Source organism: Apium graveolens, chromosome 1 (assembly GCF_009905375.1).
Source record: "Apium graveolens cultivar Ventura chromosome 1, ASM990537v1, whole genome shotgun sequence".
NCBI lineage: Eukaryota > Viridiplantae > Streptophyta > Magnoliopsida > Apiales > Apiaceae > Apium > Apium graveolens.
This window is the reverse complement of record NC_133647.1, coordinates 183,837,453-183,860,434: the sequence shown is the minus strand read 5'-3', so window position 1 is coordinate 183,860,434 and position 22,982 is coordinate 183,837,453.

Here is a 22,982-nt window from a genome sequence, read left to right as displayed (position 1 = left end):
CAATTCTCAGGACTTGAGCTAATATAGTTTTGACTTGCTTCATTTCTTCCTCTTGACTTCCAATCTGGTATATTGCAGTCCTAAGTGCTGAGATAGATGTTCTTTCATGACCATCACCAAGTCTGATTACTTTTGGATGAGATGAGTCTTCATTATAGCACAGACATTTCTCTTTCAGGATAACTTCAAGTTTAGCAAAAATTTTCTTCATTGGAATTTCACTTCCATCATCTTCAACTATATTTGGAACAAATTCTGTAACCCTTGATCCAGAGATTCTGGATTTATCCCCTATGGTCTTCATGATGAAATTTGACCATCTTCTGGTAATCTCAGACTTTATATTCAAAAGATAATGAAAGAATTGTAGTTCTTTCCGAGATTTGTTCAGCACATCTGATTCTGTCATTCTGTATGTTCTTCCATCTTCAAGAAATAGAATCAGATTTTCTTTGACATTACCCTTATCATGAGCATCCAGTACCACTTGAACAGATATAACCTTGTCAAGGTGTTTCTGTGTAACTTCTTCAAGTGGTTTGTCAGTTAATAAGAATGGATCTCTGGTAATGACTTCAACTCCTGTTTTGATCTTGGCTTCTTCAGAACCTAATCCAGCTCCGCCTCTTGCTTCTCTGGCTTTCAATCCAACAGTCATGAAAGCAGATAACAATTAAATTTTCTTAGGATATGATGGATTAACATTTTTCCACAGGAGTTTCCTCTTATCAGTAACTGTCATCTTGTTCAAATCAACTTGAGCTCTGTCAGAGGTTGATGTCTTGATGACTTGTTCAGGATTTGCAACTTGAACAGATAGCTTCTCAGGATTTGATAAACCCTAAGCTTCCAGAGTTTGAGTAGATTGAGCAATATCAGTAGTTAACTCTATTTCTTTCAGTTTCTTCCTTTTCTTCAAAGATTCAACTTCCTCTTCTATCAGAGTATAATCATCATGCACTGTAGCTTGATAAACAGGTTCTATTAGAACTGATGGAATTTTCTTCTTCTGAATCTTTACTGGTTCATCAACCTTTTCTTTCCCTTTTGCTTTGGGATCTATCTCAACTTGTGATCTTTTCTTGGGCTTTGATGCCTCAGAAGTTGACTTCTCTTTGATCACAATGACTTTTTTCTTAGGCCTTAGAGGTTTCTTTGCATTAGAAGCTTTAGACTTAAGATTTTTCTTCTCAGCTGCAAATATAGCTTCTTCCTCCTTAAGAGTCTCTAAATCTATTCCAGGATTATGCTTGAGAAATAATCTTCTAGCAATTTCTTCATCAAGTGTCTGAATCTTGGGATCCTTGTAGTAGACAATAGTCTCCCTTCCCTTAAGCTTCAGAGTTTGTAAAAACTTCTGAGAGTCTTGACTTTCAGCTTGAATGAGAACATCAGAACTTGATATCAGATTTTGATTATCAGAACTTGCTATCAGATTTTGAGCATTTACAGCTTCAGAGCTTGAAATCTTCTGTGTAGAAGATTTGCTAGAATCAGAAATTAGTTTCTGTGAAGAAACTTTGCTGCTTTGCCCTTGACCTTTGTCTTGACCTTTACCCTTGCTAGGGTTTCCCTGGTCATCTTCTTTATCATCTTTCTTCTTTAGTGTTTGAATAGTAGAGCATTTAGACTTAACTACCTTCTCCCCCTTTTTGGCATCATCTAATAAGAGTAGAGAGAGAAAAAGTTCTACTGAAGATTGGATTTCATTCAGTTGAGTTTGTTGAGCAGCTTGATTTTGCAAGACCTCATCCAGTTGGACCTGCTGCTTCTCTTGAACTTTCTCAATTGCTTCAACTTTCTCATGAATAGGTCTAATAAACCTGTTCTTGTCTAGCTTGAGCATCATGTCCATCTTATCAGCATTTTCCTGTAGTTTATCAACCTTGGCATGAGTAATGGAGTGTTGACCTTGAAGACTTTTAGTACTGAGAGCTGTGACTTTAAGTTGAACTTTGAAGTTAGAGTTTGTCAACAACTCAGCAGCTTTTGCAATATGATCTGACAGAACTTTTGAGCTGGGAATGAAGTCAGATTCATTCCACTTCTTGGTCCACTCAACTCCTCTGTGAGTTTCTTCCCATAGAACAGGAGCATCTTCTTCAATAAACTTTTTAAGCAGTGCCTCATTTCCGAGAATTGGAGCATTTACTGGAGCACTTGCTGGAGCACTGTCTCCAGAACTTGAAGAAATCTCAGCATCTTCTGGCAACACAAGAGTCTGTGTAGTTGTAGGAGATTCTGATACAACTTCATCTATTTTCACATCCATAATTGGAGTAGTTGGTATTTCAGCATTTAGTGGAGAAACAGGTGGAGTTGTCACTTGTCCTTGTGGTGCTTCCAGAAATAAGACAGTTGGTATGTTCAGCCTGTTGATATCAATTTCAGGACTTAATCCTGAATCTTCAACTGTAGCAGTTTCTTTTACTGGAGAGAGAGGAGGTGTGATCACTGTGTCTGGAACAGTGTCTTTAGGTGCTGGAAGGGCTTCAATGACAATTGGTTCTGTTGAGATCAGAGATTCCTGATCCCCTTCCTCAGCTTCTTCATATTGATCTTGTGCAATTTTCACACCTGCTCTAATCTTCCTTTTTTTACTAGATGGAGGAGAAACATGATCTACATCAGATTTTGCAGATCTTTTCCTTTTCTGAATTCCAGAATCTTCAGCTTCATTTTCTTTCTGAAGAGTTGATTCTTCAGCTTCTACCTCTTTCTGAAGAATTGATTCTTCAGCTGCTTTTGTCACAGGTTTTGATGCAGGAACCTGTGCTTCTTCATCCTCATTAGATTCATCCCTTAGAATAATCCTTCTTTTTCTCCTTGGTGAAGATCTAGGTACATAGACAGTCCTTTTGGGCCTAGAGGATGAGGTTCTGATTGTAGGTACTGATGGTTGTTGTTGAGAAGATTGTGCTGGTTGGAAATATGTTCTGATGGTAGGCTGTGATGGTTGTGGTTGAGAGTTGGAAGGTTGTGTTGGTGGAGGTTGAGAGGTGGTAGGTTATGTGGGTGCAACATCAGGATATATGGGTTTGTATGTGTGAGGATCAAAATTTACTAAGAACTATTTTACTGATGTAGGAATTTGAAGGGGTCTTAGTATTTCTTTCTTATTATCAGTAGATAATAAGTCTATGAAGGCCCTTTTAGCAAGTTTAAAAGGTTAAATTGACTCACTAAAGTTTTGGGGTGCATCAGAACAAAAAAAACTGTAAATGAGTTGATAAAATCTAGCAAATTAAACAGTATTTGTGTCCTCCTTCATCCTATCCCCAATAAAACCCAATATAGCAGTAGCATAATCAAAGTGAGTTTGATTTTGAAGTGCATACCCTATTTGTTGACTCAGAATGGGAATGGCATCAAAATTTGAGCATTTGTTGGCAAAAGCTCTGGTGATGCAGTCAAAGAAAAAACTCCACTCCCTTCTTATGTGGGGCCTCTTCAGTTATCCCAGCTTTGACAAAGATTTCTCATAGCCCAGATTTGCCATCATCTGTTGAAGAGCTGGCTCCCCAACTTGTGAACTGTAAGTACAGTTTTCTGGAAGATGTAAATCTTATCGAATAGTTGACAAGGTAACCAAGTGTTCATATTCCCCTGTTGTAAATATGATGCTTGGGGACCCATTTTCACCACCATCATCGTATACCCCAGACCTCCAGAACTCCATAATTTGTTTGCCTGATAGAACCTGTGGTTGAGTCGGTGCATACCCAATTTCACTTCGAGAGAGAAAGTCTTGGATGAAGTGAAAATCTGATGGAGCATCGTCCTTGGTGAGGATAGCCATGTAGTTATTGGGGACGAACTTGGCCCTATTAAATATGATATCCTTGGGTGCCATTTCTGTAAGAAATTAAGTAAAAAGTTGTATGTTTGCAAGGTGTTTGATAAAATGCCTGTAAGAAATAGCTTCAGAGAATATTAGAGAGTGAGAGAGAATAAGAGAGATTAGAAAATGAGAAAAGTAGGTAAAAGATTGTAAAATCTTTTAACTCTCTTATTTATACACCCCACGTGACAACGGCTATTTTTGTGAAGCAGAACAGTCTTTTTACTCCTGGCATCATGGAAACAGTCAAAATAGTAATGAGTGGGCACGCTAAACGTGCAGTAATTATTGCTCACATGCTGTTATCAAAACAAAAACGCAACCCATTAACAAAATAATTATTACTGTTTTTATCTTACCTAATCATTTTCTGATAAATATGACCGTTATAGTAAAAACCACAAATAAGTCAAGTAATTAAATAATGCCACGTAAGCATCAGAGTTTCCATCAGGATTTGCATCAGAACTTGACTATTATTAGAATTTAACAGTCATCAGAATATGGCTTCTGTACTCAAAAAGTGAATGTCTATTTTTGTGATTCTTCACACAAATACTGACTGGTTTCTTCAGAGTTTAATCATTAAAACTTTCATCAGAACTTGTCCTCAGAATTTATGCAAATAATACTTAACTGTTTGTCTGAAACAACTTAATCACCACAGTAATTTTCATCATTCATATGGAGTGAGAGTGTGTGCATTTAAAAAATATCAGATAAAGATTAAAGTCTGATAAACTTCAGTATATCTTAGAAATAAGGCATAACTAAGAAAAATGCTTAAAATCTGTCTTTAATTTTGAAGTCTACTATAGAATAAATTTATGCAAGAATCCACCTCAACTTTTTGTGCTCATTTTATGAATCTTTTAAAATTCTTAAGACAAGGGCTTCTCAGTGTAAATGAGTTACACCTGCCATCAGAATTTATGCTGTTATCAGAATATTTCTCCAGTAATCAGAGAATGTGAAAAGTCACCAAGAAAAATTTGTTTGCTTTTCTAATGCATATAACTTAATACCAGCAATGCACTTGGGTCTTCTCTTTCACATATTTACTCTAGATCTCAAAGGAGTACCTGATTTCAATTTTTTTCAGCTCTTATATATATATATATATATATATATATATATATATTCTTCAGATAAGTGAGGCTTATCAAACATGTAGTTCATCCTTAAGATTTGCTGATATCAGAATTTGACAGATAAGAAACAATAATCTAGTTTGTGACTTAGTAATAAGATACACAAAGTAAATTTGACTAAGCTCAAAATCAGAATTTGCTTGTGTTAAGGATTTCCACATAAATAACTAATTCAAACATGGGATACACAGTCTGTTAAAAACTACTAAGTCAGCATCTAACAAATAATCTTCATTGTAGTGAATAGTCACAGAACATTCAAAACACTTTCAGAGTTTATAGAATCACATCAGATAACAATCAGTATTTAATATGTTACAATTTAAGCACATATTACATGGAGATAAGACAATCTGTAAACACTGATCATAAAGTCTGATGCATGAGAACAAAAACTAAACAGATTTTGAGAAAGAACCTGAAACCATTCCAAGTTCATTTACCAGTCTTGTAAAGGTAGCTTCACATAGTGGTTTTGTGAATATATCTGCTAGTTGTTGATCTGTTGTAACAAAATGCAATTCCACTATACCTTCCATCACATGTTCCCTTATGAAATGGTACTTTATGCTGATGTGCTTTGTCGTGGAATGTTGAACTGGATTACCTGTCATAGCAATAGCACTTTGATTATCATAGTAAATGGGTATTTTAGAAAATTCTAACCCATAGTCCAGTAACTGTTTCTTTATCCAAAGAATCTGTGCACAACAGCTTCCTGCAACAATATATTATGCTTCTGCAGTTGATGTGGAAATTGATTTCTGTTTCTTGCTAAACCAAGAAACCAATCTGCCGCCAAGAAATTGGCAGCTTCCACTAGTGATTTTCCTGTCTATTTTGCATCTTGCAAAATCTGCATCTGAGTAACCTATTAGCTTAAAATCTGATTCCCTAGGATACCACAATCCTAGATCAGCTGTACCCTTGAGGTACTTGAAAATTCTTTTCACAGCTATTATATGAGGTTCTCTTGGATCAGCCTGAAATCTTGTATAAAGACAGGTAGCATACATGATATATGGTCTACTTGCAGTTAAATAGAGTAAAGAGCCAATCATACCTCTGTAGTTAGTAATATCTACTAATTCTCTAGTATCTTTATCTAACTTGGTTGCAGTGGCCATGGGAGTGGATGCAGTTGAACAATCTTGCATTCTAAATTTCTTTAGTAAATTTCTGGTGTACTTGGATTGATTTATAAAAGTACCTTCTTCAGTTTGCTTGACTTGAAGTCCCAGAAAATAGCTAAGTTCTCCCATCATACTCATTTGATATCTTGACTGCATTAGCTTTGCAAACATTTTACAGAGTTTGGCATTTATAGAGCCAAAGATGATATCATCAACATATATCTGTACCAAAAGTAAGTCCTTTCCATGGTTGAGGTAGAACAGAGTTTTATCAATTGTGCCTCTATTAAATCCACTTTCCAGAAGAAATTGAGCTAAAGTCTCATACCATGCTCTTGGAGCTTGCTTAAGGCCATAAAGTGCTTTGTCAAGCCTGTAGACATGATTTGGAAATTTTGGATCTACAAAGCCTGGAGGTTGTTCAACATATACCTCTTCTTCCAATTCTCTATTGAGAAAAGCACTTTTCACATCCATTTGAAGGACTTTAAACTTCTTGTGAGCAGCATAAGCCAAAAAGATTCTTATGGCTTCCAATCTAGCAACTGGAGCAAATGTTTCATCATAGTCAATACCCTCCTGTTGAGAGTAACCTTTAGCAATCGGCTTTGCTTTATTTCTTGTAATTATGCCATCACTATCAGTTTTGTTTTTGAACACCCATTTTGTGCCAACAATTGATCTGTTCTTTGGTCTTGGCACTATCAACATCTTGAAGAGATTCTTCTACTTTCTTTAGTTCAGTCTGAGATAGAAAGGAAAGATAGAGGCATTCATTTGATGTTGTTGTTCTAGTTTTGACACCTGCTTCAGGATCTCCAATTATTAAGTCAGGTGTGTGTGCTTTAGTCCACTTCCTTGCAGATGGAAGTTGATCTCTAGAACTGGATCCTCCCCCATGATCCATGTTGTCTCCATCAGCATTTTCTGATGCTTCCTCTGAAGTTATGCTTTCTAAGATTCCAGAATTTCAGTTAGATCCTTCAGGAATTGAAAAATCAGAGTTTCCAGAATTATCAGAATTTGGCTCATCAGAACTTGATGAATCAGAACTTGAAGAACTAGTGACAGGTTCTGATGCTTCTTGAGAGTCTTGAGATGTGGTATTATCATCAGCTTGCTCCCCCTGAACAGGTGCATTTTCCCTTGGAGCAGTTACCACAACTTTAATGACATCAGAACTTAACCCGTCAGAACTTGCAGGATCAGGATTTTGGTCATCAGAATTTACAGAATCAGAATTTACATCTTCATTTACAAATCCCAGCTGATCATGATCATTGAAATCTTCAAGTCCAGTAATCTTTTTATCATCAAAAGATACATTGATAGATCCATGACAACCCTTGTTCTTAAATTGTAGACTCTGAAGGCTTTTGTGGAAAGTGGATATCCAACAAAAATTCCTTCATCAGTTTTTAGATCAAATTTTGACAGCTGTTTAGGATGAGTCTTAAGAACAAAACACTTGCATCCAAATACATGAAAGTATTCAGATTTGGCTTCTTTTTCTTCACCATCTCATATGGTGTTTTTCCATGCTTGTTGATGAGTGTAGCATTCTGTGTAAAACAAGCAGTCTGCTCAGCTTCAGCCCAAAAATAGGTTGGTAGCTTTGCTTCATCAAGCATAGTTCCTGCAGCTTTAATAAGAGTCCTGTTCTTTCTTTCTACAACTCCATTCTGCTTTGGAGTTACAGGTGCATAAAATTCCTGTTTTATTCCATGCTCTTTGCAGAACTCTTCCATGATTGAATTCTTGAACTCAGTGCCACTATCACTTCTTATGATTTTAACAGAGTCTTTGACTAACTTATCCAGCTGTCTGACATGATCAGTTAGAGTAGATGCAGTTCCATTCTTCTTGTGCAAGAAATACACCCAAGTGTATCTTGTGAACTCATCCACTATAACCATAGCATATTTCTTCTTTGCAATAAACATGACATTGACTGGACCAAATAAATCAACATGTAGTAAGTGATAAGGCTCAAGAATTGAGGATTCAGTTTTGCTCTTGAATGAAGATTTTCTTTGTTTTGCCTTTTAACATGAGTCACAAAGACCATCATGAGCAAATACTGATTTTGGCAGTCCTCTCACAAGATCTTTCTTTACTAGCTCATTTATGTTGTTGAAATTTAATGAGAGAGTCTCTTGTGCCAATTCCAGCTTTCTTCAATTGATGTTCTGCTTAACAGACAGATTGCAGAACCATCAGAACTTATTGAAAGTCTGACTTCATAAATGTTACCATGCCTGTAACCTTTCAGAACCACTTTGCCTGTAGAATTACTTACAACTTCACAGTGTTCTTCAAAGAAATCCACATGATAACCTCTGTCACATATTTGACTCACACTTAGCAGATTGTGTTTAAGTCCTGAGACAAGAGCTACTGATTCAATGATGACATTCCCAAGATTAATATTGCCATATCCCAAAGTTTTTCCCATGTTGCCATATCCATAAGAAACTCCTGGGCCAGCTTTCTCCACAAAGTCTGATAGCAGGGCTTTATTTCCAGTCATATGTCATGAACATCCACTGTCCAGAACTAGGATGTTTTTCCTGTTGCCTTGCAATCACAAAGACCACTATTGGTTAGTTTTAAGGACCCAGACTTTCTTGGATCCTTTGGCCTTATTAAGTTTGTTAGCATTTCCAGCGGATTTAATTTCAGAGTTTATGCTAACATGCTATTTATCAGACTTTGCATCAGACTTTGCATCAGACTTTACACTAGAAGGAATAATGCTAACTTTCTTTAAAGAAGGTTTTATTTGATAATAATCATAGTACAAACTATGATATTCCTTACAAGTATAAATGGAATGCCATAAACTAACACAATGAAAACAAGGATTTTGTGGTTTAAACCTAACAGACGGACTCTTAACTCCTGATCCAGGAGGTAAAGAGTTTATATCTTTATTTTTCTTGCAAAAAGAAGCAAGATGGTTAGAGTTTCCATAATTATAGCATTTCATTCTAGGAGCATTAAGAACAGGCATATAATTATTGCTTTTATTCACACCTTCCTTTCCATTCCTATTCTTTCTAGCTTCCTTGACCTTGTTCACATTTCTAATCTCTTTCAGCTTATGTTTAAGCTGCTTCTTTGTCATTAAGCCTATGTTAACTTCAGCTGGTTTATCATGTTTTAATTTGTCAGAAGTTGACTTTTCTTTGACTTCTGTCTTAGAATCTTTCATCTTTTCAGAATCAGACTTAACAGTTTTTGCTACAAACTTAACAGGATTTACCTTTGGCTTAACAATCTGTTTAACAGTAATTGGCTTAATTGGCAAAGTTTCTTTCTCACTTTTATCATTTTCATAACCTAAGCCCTCTTTCCAGTTTCCACTACTTAGTATATTCTGAGTTGTTCTGCCAGAGTTAGTCCAAGTTTTGATGATTACTCTTTCCTTTTCTAATTCAGTTTTTAGAGATTCATTCAGTTTTAGCAATTCATTCTTAACATACACAGAATCATCTCTTTCTTTCTGAATTTGATGAAGAAAAACTAACTCCTTTTCTAAGTAGTCATTTCTGTTTCTAAGAGCAAGATTTTCTGAAGTTAATCTTTCATTTGTTAAAGTCTGATCTCTAAAACTAATGAACATGGTTTTAAGATATAATCTCAAATCAGTAATATCATCAGTATGAAAAGCAAGAGTTGTTTGAGGTACCTTCAATTCAGCAGTTTCAGAATTGCTATCAGCATTTGCCATCAAGGCATAGTTCACCTCTTCTTCAGAATCTGAAGTGTCTGCCCAATTTTTCTTCTTTGTGATAAGTGCCTGGCCTTTATCACTTTTTCCTTTCTTGCAGTCAGGAGAGATGTGGCCTCTTTCACCACAATTATAGCATTTGACAGTTGAGTTGTCTCCTCTGTCAGACTTTCCTCTTTTGCCTTCAGACTTTCTGAACCCTTTCTTTTCAGAACTTTCACCTTTCCTGGAAAACTTCTTGCCCTTTCTGAATTTCTTGTAGGCTATCTTTGTGATACCCTTCACCATAAGAGCACACAGCTGCATCATCTCTACATCAACATCTACTTCAGATAAATCTTCATTTTCTGAATCATCATCATCGGAATCTGATGATTCTGAATCAGACTTTATGATGAGAGCCTTTCCTTTGCCCCTCTTTGAGACAACCACTTTAGGAGATTCCTCCTCATCTTTAAGAGCAACCGTCTTTGACTTTCTTCCATGCCTTTTACTCCTTTGATCCATCTCAAGTTCATGAGTCTTGAGCATACCATATATGTCATCAAGAGTAGTTTCAGCAAGGTCATAGTTGTCTCTTATGGTAGTAGACTTCAAATCCCAATTTTCAGGAAGAGCTAAAAAGAATTTTAGATTTGAATATTCAAGATCATATTCCTTGTCCACCAGTGACAGATCATTCAAGAGTTTGACAAATCTGTCATATAAATCAGTTAATGACTCATCAGCTTTTGAGTCAAAGTGCTCATACTCCTGAGTGAGTATTGTCTTCCTGTTTTTTTGATGGCATCAGTTCCATGACATCTTGTCTCCAAAGCATCCCATATCTCCTTTGCAGTCTTGCATCCAATTACCCTGTTTGACATGATATTGTCAATTGCACTATGCAACAAATGCCTTACCCTTGCATCCTTGGCAATAGATGAGATGTCTTCAGGTGTGTAATCACCTTTCTCCTTTGGTATGACCTTTGTTGGTTGATTAGCAACTGCAACAGAAAGCTTGGTAGGCTTATATGGTCCTTCATTAATTCTATCAAGGTATTCTGGATCTGTGGCTTCCAGAAACATAACCATCTTTAATTTCCATATAGGATACTCAGATGCTCTCAGTATGGGAACCCTAATGGTTTCATATCGACTGTGGGTTTGATTGTTTTGAGTGTCTTGAGTTTTGGTGGGCTTAGTTGGAGTTTGTGTTTCTTCAGACATGATTGTAAACCGGATCTAACTGTTTGTATATCAATAGAGAGGCTCTGATACCACTTGTTAGGTCACACAACACTATAGAAGGAGGTTGAATATAGTGTTTATACAATCAAATCGATTTATCAACACAAGTATGTAACAGTAATCAAGTATATTCAATATAATAAACTATATTACAATAAATAGTTGTTCTCTCTCAGTGATGAACAATATCACTAAGAGCTACTAGGGTTACAATGAATAATCTTCTCTCGTGAATGATAACACATCTAGTGTAAACCCTAAATTGTGTTTATATAGTACACAGTTACAAGATATCTTCTAATTGATATGGAATATAATTCTGTCTCCTAAAATATATCAATCAAATATTATCTTCTACAAGTCTTCTAGTTGTCCAACTCTAAAGCATATCTTCCAGTGTTTTAGTCATAATCCTCTCCTGTAAATCAGCTGCATTCCTTATCTAAAGTTCCCGCACTTAAGTCCTGATATAAATCCTGACGTCCTTAAGTTCTGATATAAGTTCTGACTTCAGTAAGTTCTGATTTTCAGTAAGTCCTGATATTAAGATCTGAAACTAAACACATCAGATTAGTTATGACATCACAAATATATCTAACATCATATTCTATTACATGTCTAGAATCATGATTATATCGCTTAAGCATCGACATGTGAAACACATTGTGAATATGTTGCATGTGAGGCGCTAAAGCTAACTCATAAGCAACTTTTCCCACTTTCTTCAAGATTTCGAATGGTCCAACGTATCGCGGCTTCAATTTACCCTTGTTGCCAAATCTGGTTAATCCTTTCCATGGTGATATTTTGAGTAACACATGCTCTCCCTCTTGGTAGTCCATATCTTTTCTCGCTTGATCTGCATATTTGCGTTGTCGATTCTGCGCTGCATCTAATCGCTTTCGAATAAGTTCTATCTTTTCTTTAGTCTGTTGAATCAATTCTGGACCCAAAATCTTGCGTTCTCCAACTTCATGTTGGATTTTAAACGCAGCGGGGCATGAAAAAATACTTTTACACATACAAAATCCAAATAAAAGCATATAAATCGTGAATAAAAATTCGAGGGATCGAATCTAACCTTTTAAAATAATTCGGAGATAACGATCAGAGATCCTTAGCAGTTGCTCCTCAAGTGTGAAGCACTCCACCGATATCCACCAAGAAAATGATGTTAAGGAGGAGGAAGGAGGTGGAGAGAATTGGATTTTCCAAACTTTTTGGGTTTTCGGGTTTGATGTGGGTTCTAATAAAATAGGGTCTGTAATAGTGTATTTATAGGAAAAATTTTTAGCTGAAATTTTCCCATAAATATTATTATTATTATCCCATTTATTATTCTCATTAATAATTAAAACACCTTTTAATCATTAATCCTTTTTCTAAACACTTTAGAAATAATTCTCTCTCTTGATTTAATTTCCAAAAATTAAATCCTTTAATTAATAATATTAAGAACTTTTCTTAATTAATTTATAATCAATTAAATCTCATTTAATCAATTATTAAATTTGCCAATTAATTATTTATTTCACAAATAAATAATTATTAGCCATTATTAATTAATTCCTCCACCAATAAATCATTCTCTTTTTATGGTGTGACCCTGTAGGTTCAATATTAAGCCGGTAGTAGAAATAAATAATAATAAAACTATTTTATCATTATTTATATAAATTCTCTAATTTATTAAATATGATTAATTAATTAATCACATTTATTCTACATCGTGAGTGATGCTTCTCAACATATCGCGACTATCCGGATAATATGAATTCATTGCTTAGAATACCAAGAACCTGTCAGTGAATAGTTACCGTACAATAAACTCCTTCTACCCTACAATGTTCCGATTAAATACAAGGCATGGATCTCGTATCAAGCCTATCTAATTCAATCACTTGCTTACCATTTACTATGCGTAGTTCTATGCAAATTAGAAACTCCTTTCTAATTTCATTCACTCTGGCCAGAGATTCCTGAACTAGCATAAGTGGATCAGCCTTGAACATTCGCTTCCTTCACTGGAAGGGGTAGATCCTTTATTGATCATACACTATCTTCGTGTACAAATTCCTATACCTAGAAGAGCCCTAATAATTGTCCCTGGAGACTAAGAACTAAACCAAAGCATAGTTCAGTGTACACAAGATGACTATGAAGACCTCAAGTCTAAGGATACTTGTACAACTATCACTATGTGAACAACTGCTGACACGTGAGTGAACTCCATCAGTTGTTCAGCTGTGCGAGTCATGTTCAGTGAACTTATTCCATAATAAGCACCTACATACTAGCTATAGTGTCACCACACAAATGTCTATGAGAACAGACATCCTTCATAATGAAGCAAGCATAGTATGTACCGATCTCTGTGGATTATTAATTACCAGTTAGTAATCCTACGAGCAGGAACTATTTAAGTTTAGAGTTATCATCTTTTTAGGTCTCACTATTATGATCTCATCATAATCCATAAAAAGCTTTACTCTAAACTATGGTATATCTTATTTAAACACTTAAATAGATAAAGCCCGTAATAAAAACAAAATAAGTCTTTATTTTAATATCAATAAAATCAAAACAGATTCATAAAAGTTATTCCTAAATCCTAATACATGATTGGACTTAGGATATATTCCTTTCAATCTCCCACTTGTACTAAAGCCAATCACTCTGGTATCTAATACCCATCTAGTCTTTATGACGATCAAAGTGACTTTCATAAAGTAGCTTTGTGAGTGGGTCTACTATGTTGTTATGTGTGTCAACTCTAATTCAATATAATACAAGAAATGTTACCGCGCTCCCACTAACCCTTTTGTAGACGCATGGTTCATCTACGTTTTTGATAAAATCAAACTCTTTGATTGTCTCATCAAAACGAATGTTCCATCTTTCGAGAAGCTTGCTTTAAACCACATATGGTTCACAGTAGCTTACACACTAGGCTTTCATTTCCCTTGGAAAGAAAACCATCTGGCTATACGCCAGATCTCATAGTCGTAGTAAGCAGCAATCGCAAGCAAAATCTGAACTGATTTTAACAGGGCTACAGGTAAAAGGTTTCATCAAAGTCAATTCATTGCCTTTGTTTGAATCCTTTTGCCACAAGCATGGCCTTATAGGTCTCCACCTGGCCATCTGCTATAATCTATCTTTTGTATACCGTATACATAGATTTTCATTCTGGATTTCATGACACTATGCCATTTCTCTGAGTCAACACTACTCATAGCCTCATTATAGGTTACAGGGTCGTCATCATCAATGATCGACAACTCTTTGTCATTCTCAATGACAAGGCCATATTACCTCTCAGGTTGGCGAGACACTCTCCCTGATCTATGAATGGGCTGTTCCACAAAAGGTTGTTCAGTCAGAACAGGTGTTTCCACTTGATCCATAGTAGTTTATGCTTCTTGAACTTCATCAAGTTCAATTTTGCTCCCACTGTTTCCTTCAAGGATAAACTCCTTTTCCAAGAAGGTAGCATTTCTGGAGACAAACACCCGATGATCGGTGCAAAAGTAATACCCTAAAGTCTCTTTAGGATATCCCACAAAACTATATTTTACGGATCGATATTCCAGCTTATTTGGATCAACTTACTTGACATAAGCTGGACATCCCCAAATCTTAACGTGTTTAAGACTCGGTTTCCTTTCTTTCCATATCTCATACGGAGTTTGGGGAACAGATTTGGAAGGCACCATATTCAGTAAATATGCTGAGGTTTCCAATGCATAACCCCATAGGAATACTGGAAGATTTGCATAGCTCATCATGGACCGAACTATGTCTAACAAAGTTCGATTTCTCCTTTCAGATACCAATCTGGAGGAGTCCACTGGGAGACTATACCATTTACTTTGAGATAATCTAGAAACACTCCATTAAAGTATTCACCACCTCGATCTGATCGAAGAGTTATAATACTATGTTTGGTTGTTTCTCCACTTCATACTTATATTCTTTGAACTTTTCAAAGGCCTCAGACTTGTGTTTAATCAAACACATATCCGAATCTAGATCTATCATCTATGAAAGTAATGAAGTATGAAAATTCACCCATGGCTTGCGTAGACATTGGTCCACATACAACTGTGTGCACCATTTCTAGCAAATCTGCAGCCCTCTCTCCATGTCCACTAAATGGAGACTGCAGTGCCACTATAAAGTGAGATTTTCATCATCCCTTTTCTTTTATTAGTTTATTCAATCTGAAGTAAATTATGTCACATATATATAGACCATTATTTAAAGTACCACGTCCATAAAGAATATTATCTCTAAGAATAGAACATTCATTATTCTCAATAATAAATGAAAAATCCACCCAAGTCTAACATGGGAATAATATTCCTCACAATCGAGGGAACAAAATAACAATTATTTCAAACAATAGTCTTCCCCGTAGGCCTATGTAAATAAAATGATTCTACATCTTCAGCAGCAATTCTTGCTCCATTTCCCATCAGTAGAATCACCTCCTCTTCCTCAAGAGTCCTACTTCTCCTTGGTCCCTGCAACAAATTACAGATATGAGAACCACAGGCGGTATCTAATACCCAAGTAGAAATGACATATTCACTTCTATCATGAACATACTTGAATCAGAAGCGGTAGTCTCACTACCCTTCTTCTTCTTCAATTTTGCAAGGTAAACCTTGCAGTTCCTCTTCCAGTGCCCCACCTTGTTACAGTGAAAGCAAACAACTTTGCTCTTGGGGTCTTCAGCTTTTGGTGGAACCGGCGTTTTCTCACCTACTTTCTTCTTCTTGAAAGAGTTCCTCTTCCTTTTTTTAGGATTGGAACCTTCACCAATTAGAAGAATAGAACTCTTCTTAGGGGGAAAATTCGATTCCGCAGTCTTCAACATGTTGTGGAGTTCAGGCAGGCTGACATCCAACTTATTCATGTGAAAGTTCACAACAAACTGCGAGAACGAACTCGGAAGCGATTGCAAGACCAAGTTTTGGCTCAGCTCCCCATCCATGGCAAAACCAAGTTGTCCAAGATGTTCAATCAAATTGATCATCTTAAGTACATGGTCATTCACAGATGATCCCTCAGACATCCTACAACCGAAAAACTCATTAGATATCTCATATCGAGCTGTCCTCCCTGCCACATCATACAACTCTTGTAGATGCATGAGAATAGTGTGAGCATCCATATGCTCATGTTGCTTCTGTAGCTCAATGTTCATGGAAGCTAGCATGATGCATTGAGCAACATTTGCATCATCTATCCACCTACGATACACAACATGTTCATCATTATGTGCATCACTAGCAGGTTCAGTAGGCTTAGGTGAGTCAATCACGTATTCCAGCTTCTCAATCCTGAGAACAATTCTCAAGTTTCGAAGCCAGTCAGCATAATTAGGACCAGTCAATTTATGAGCATCTAGTATGCTCCTGAGTGATAGTGCAGAAGACATAATGTATATTGTAAATCTGTAAATGATAAACACATAACAACACTTAGCAAATATTCGATTTCATTTTAAAACACTATATGAATCAGGTCTTTATTCATAAGTGGCTCCCACTAGTTTATCTAATTTATTCAACCCTCTACGTGAAAAATTAAGCATTCATAATGCTAGTGGGAATAGGGATCCTACATTCTATTACACAACCCCGGCTGCGGCACGAAACGCCATGTAATGTTCAATAGGCACACAACTCTTGTCAATTACATCTTATGTTATTCCCTAATCAAACTTTAGCCTCTTGAATAATTGAGTCACGGCTGTGGCACGACAAACTCAATATTCTAAGTCAAGTCAAACCCAACATTCCGTACAAATGAATCAGTCCCCAAAGGCCCACGGCTGTGGCACGTAACGACCTTTATATTCTTATTCAATATACACATCTCTATGTAATAGACAAGTATTTCTTATTTCGAAATCAAAGCCCTCGGCTGTGGCACGAAATGACAATGATTCAAAAATAAGAACTACTTTCTATCATGTTGGAAGGCTATGACCGACACAAGCCCGTTATGTCATTGGCCAATTACTACTTGATATTATTTAATTTTAGAGGGATTATATTACGTTACAATCATAATCATATTATAAAGAGACTCTTCCTTTTAAATTAAATATTTCAAATCAATAATCAATAATCAGACAATTCCCAGATCGGGTGGAGCATTGTCAAGAGGCGTCACTTAATAACCCTTTCTTATAGATAGAAATCTGTTGTTGACAGAATCATCCTTTCTCTCATATCGAAAATTCATATTCAATTATGTGTTTCACAAACACAAGAATCTCATGATTGTATTCATAATATTGTTTTTAAGGTTATGAAATAATTTCACTATACTAGGTTGTCTAACAAACGCCTTATGTTCATTCAAGTTCACCTAAATCTATCATCGCATGATAAACTAAGCATAGATCACATATATCAACATGAATAAACATCAAGGTAGGCATGTTACATCATTTAGCACATTAGTCTAAGCATTATACATCTCTATGTATCACATGAAGCATTTAAAAGCAACTAAAACAGTCAAAAACAGCTTTGAAACACTTCATGGAAATATAAACAGTTCAAAACTTTTATATAAACTAAAATTGATCACTCCATTATATCCGTCTCGGAAAAACGAATCCAACGGTATATTGCACGCCTAAAACGGAGTTACGAAACTCCCAGAAAATCAATTTTAAAATCAACAGAAGGGCTGTAACGCATTACAGGAACGCGTTACAAGCCCTGTAACGCATTCCCGTGATGCGTTACACCCCTTTTAAGCCAATAAAGGGTGTAACGCATTCTACAAATGCGCAATAGGGCTTCCCTCGCGCGTGCGCCACACGCGCCCGCCATCTGCCGCCTGACAGAGTTTGTCTCAGACTCCACACCTGTACCTGACTTCCTCCTTTAACGTGCAATCAGTATAGCAGTAACAGCAGAGCAGCAGATGTAGAAATATATACAAACCTTTTATATATATATATATATATATATATATATGAATATATGATTTATTTAATTACGAATTTAATTACAAGAACTTCAAAAATTCATAATAAAAAATCTATACATCATAAAATTATGAAAAAAATACCCAGACGATCTACAACACTTGTAGAACCCAGATCAACATTCAAAATTATTCTGAGAAACGATTTCTCATTAGGCAAAATTAATCCATAATATAACTTGTAAAAATCATAATTAATTCATACAAGCACATAAAATTCTGAAATTTTTACCACTGATCTATATGCATACAACCTATGGCTCTGATACCAATGTTGGATTTTAAACACAGCGGGGCATGGCAAAACACTTTTACACATACAAAATCCAAATAAAAGCATATAAATCGTGAATAAAAATTCGAGGGATCGAATCTAACCTTTTAAAATAATTCGGAGACAACGATCAGAGATCCTTAGCAGTTGCTCCTCAAGTGTGAAGCACTCCACCGGTATCCACCAAGAAAACGATGTTAAGGAGGAGGAAGGAGGTGGAGAGAATTGGGTTTTCCAAACTTTTTGGGTTTTCGGGTTTGATGTGGGTTCTAATAAAATAGGGTCTATAATAGTGTATTTATAGGCAAAATTTTTAGCTGAAATTTTCCCATAAATATTATTATTATTATCCCATTTATTATTCTCATTAATAATTAAAACACCTTTTAATCATTAATCCTTTTTCTAAATACTTTAGAAATAATTCTCTCTCTTGATTTAATTTCCAAAAATTAAATCCTTTAATTAATAATATTAAGAACTTTTCTTAATTAATTTATAATCAATTAAATCTCATTTAATCAATTATTAAATTTGCCAATTAATTATTTATTTCACAAATAAATAATTATTAGCCATTATTAATTAATTCCTCCACCAATAAATCATTCTCTTTTTATGGTGTGACCCTGTAGGTTCAATATTAAGCCGGTAGTAGAAATAAATAATAATAAAATTATTTTATCATTATTTATATAAATTCTCTAATTTATTAAATATGATTAATTAATTAATCACATTTATTCTACATCGTGAGTGATGCTTCTCAACATATCGCGACTATCCGGATAATATGAATTCACTGCTTAGAATACCAAGAACCTGTCAGTGAATAGTTACCGTACAATAAACTCCTTCTACCCTACAATGTTCCGATTAAATACAAGGCATGGATCTCGTGTCAAGCCTATCTAATTCAATCACTTGCTTACCATTTACTATGCGTAGTTCTATACAAATTAGAAACTCCTTTCTAATTTCATTCACTCTGGCCAGAGATTCCTGAACTAGCATAAGTGGATCAGCCTTGAACATTCGCTTCCTTCACTGGAAGGGGTAGATCCTTTATTGATCATACACTATCTTCGTGTACAAATTCCTATACCCAGAAGAGCCCTAATAATTGTCCCTGGAGACTAAGAACTAAACCAAAGCATAGTTCAGTGTACACAAGATGACTATGAAGACCTCAAGTCTAAGGATACTTGTACAACTATCACTATGTGAACAACTGCTGACACGTGATTGAACTCCATCAGTTGTTCAGCTGTGCGAGTCATGTTCAGTGAACTTATTCCATAATAAGCACCTACATACTAGCTATAGTGTCACCACATAAATGTCTATGAGAACAGACATCCTTCATAATGAAGCAAACATAGTATGTACCGATCTCTCTGGATTATTAATTACCAGTTAGTAATCCTACGAGCAGGAACTATTTAAGTTTAGAGTTATCATCTTTTTAGGTCTCACTATTATGATCTCATCATAATCCATAAAAAGCTTTACTCTAAACTATGGTATATCTTATTTAAACACTTAAATAGATAAAGCCCGTAATAAAAACAAAACAAGGCTTTATTTTAATATCAATGAAATCAAAACAGATTCATAAAAGTTATTCTAAATCCTAATACATGATTGGACTTAGGACATATTCCTTTCACTTCATCCCAATACACCGGTGATCTGCATTTTCTCTCATATAAAGCTTCATAAGGCGGCATTCCAATGCTCCCGTGATAGCTGTTGTTGTAAGAAAATTCGACTAAAGGTTAATGCTCGTCCCAACTTCCGTCAAAATCAATCGCACAAACTCGTAACATGTCTTCGATTGTCTGGATAGTTCTTTCACTTTGCCCATCAGTTTGCGGATGATAAGCGGTACTCATATGTAATTTGGTTCCAAGACATTCTTGAAATTATCTCCAAAATCTTGAATTAAATCGGGGATCTCGATCAGACATGATAGATATTGGAACTCTATGTCGCATCACAATTTCCTTGAGATATAAGTGCACTAGCTTGTTGAGTGAAAATCTTTCATTAATCGATAGAAAATGTGCTGACTTCGTTAGTCTGTCAATGATTACCCATATCGCGTCATGATTTGCTATGGTCCTTGGAAGTCCTACCACAAAATCCATTGCTAGATGTTCCTATTTCCATTCTGGAATATCCAATGGTTGCAGTAATCCACTTGGACGTTGATGTTCTGCTTTAACTCGTTGGCATGTGTAGCATTTACTTACCCATTCTGCTATCTCCTTCTTCATATTTGGCCACCAAAAGTTTTCTTTCAGATCGCGGTACATTTTTGTACTTCCCGGATGTATGGAATATTTTGAACTGTGCGCATCTCGTAATATCTCTTCCTTCAGCTCGGCCACAATAGGGATCCAGACTCTTGATGCAAAGCATAGAATTCCTTCGTTATCCTTCTGGGTGGTATTTTTTCTCCCGTTAAGTTGTCCTCTTGACCCATAACTTCTTCTTGAGATCGTCGAATCTTTTCCAATAATTCTGGTTGAAAAGTCATCGTGTAAATAGCTTCAGTAGATTCATTGGGAACACGAATCTCAATTTCAAAATTGTTAAATTCCTTGGCTAATTCTTCAGATGAAGTTAACAAATTCAATCTTTCTTTTCGGCTTAGTGCATCTGCCACAACGTTTGCTTTTCCTGGATGATAGCTAATCGTAACATCGCAATCTTTAATCAATTCTAACCATCGTCATTGCCTTATGTTAAGTTCCTTCTGCGTAAAGATGTACTTCAAACTTTTATGATCCGTGTAGATTTCCCATTTTTCACCGTAAAGATAGTGTCTCCAAAGTTTCAATACAAATACGAACGCTGCTAATTCCATATCATGTGTAGGATATTTCTGTTCGTGAGGTTTTAATTGTCTCGAGGCATATGTAATTACGTTCCCATGTTGCATCAGTACACATCCTAGTCTGCGGTATGAAGCGTCGCTGTAAATGACGAAATCTCCACGCTCATATGGCAATACAAGTACCGGTGCGGTTACTAACCGATTCTTCAGTTCTTGAAAACTTTCCTCACATTTGTCATCCCATACGAACTTTTCACTTTTTTGAGTCAACTTGGTCAGTGACGTTGCTATTTTCATAAAATCCTTGACAAACCTTCTATAGTATCATGTCAATCCCAAGAAACTTCGAACTTCTGTTGGTGTCTTCGGCCTTTCCCAATTCAACACAGCTTCAATCTTCGCTGGGTCAACTTGAATGCCTTCCCTACTAATGATATGCCCTAAAAATTGTACTTCCTTCAACCAGAATTCACATTTTGAGAACTTCCCGTACAGCTGCTCCTTTCTTAGAATGTCCAAAGCAATCCTCAAATGTTCGACATGTTCTTCTTCATTCTTCGAATAAATCAAGATGTCATCAATAAATACAATCACAAATTTATCCAAGTACCTCTTGAATACCCTATTTATCAGATCCATGAATGTTGCTGGCGCGTTGGTCAAACCGAATGCCATTACGAGAAACTCATAATGTCCGTATCTGGTACAAAAAGCAGTCTTGGGAATATCTTTAGCTTTAATCTTCAATTCATAATAGCCCGATCTCAAATCTATCTTACAAAACCATGCGGCTCCTTTTAGCTGATCAAACAAATCGTCGATTCTTGGTAGAGGATATTTATTCTTGATAGTCAGCTTATTCAATTCCCATAGTCGATGCATAGTCGCATGCTACCGTCTTTCTTCTTTACGAACAATATCGGTGCACCCCATAGGGATACACTGGGTCTTATGATTCCCCTGTCTAATAGATCTTGTAATTGCGTCGATAATTCTTTCATCTCGACTGGTGTCATTCGATATGGAGCTTTCGAAACTGGTTCCGTACCTGGCGCTAAATCGATTGTAAACTTAATCTCTCGGTCTACCTTATTGTCAGAAATTTCTTTCGCTGTTTTTCGCATTTGAACATTACCGTTGCATTTTCCGCAGTTCGTAATTGCACCTTCTTATTCCTGCAATCGATCTGGGCATTATGACAAGCTAACCAATCCATTCCTAAAATAACGTCAAACTCTCCTAATTTAAAAGGAATCAGGTCTACGGAGAAATGATGTCCGGCTATTTCGATATCGCACGTAGGACAGACTCGATCTACCGGAACTTGGCCGTCATCGCTAATTTTATAATTAACGTCTCTCCCAACCATTCAGTTTTACAGTATATTTTGTCAAGGAATTCTTCAGAAATAAAAGATCGTGTAGCTCCAAAATCAATTAGTACTTTTGAATTTACTGAGGTCACCAAAAGCGTACCTGCAATCACACTAGGACTCTGCACAACTTCCTTTATTGTCATGTTAAAAGTCTTTGCTCTGGGCTGATTAGGCTGTGGTGGAGGAGGTAATGCCAAAACTTTAGGAATACTAGCTGTCATTGTTGGTCCTTTGCAATTCCTAGCGATATGTCCTTTCTTTCCACACGGGAAACAAGTTACTTCGGTTTTTCCCACTGGACATTCGTTAGAATAGTGCCCCTTCTGCTTACATTTGAAACATGTCACATTCGCCTTAATACAGATGCCGGTATGTTTCTGACCACAT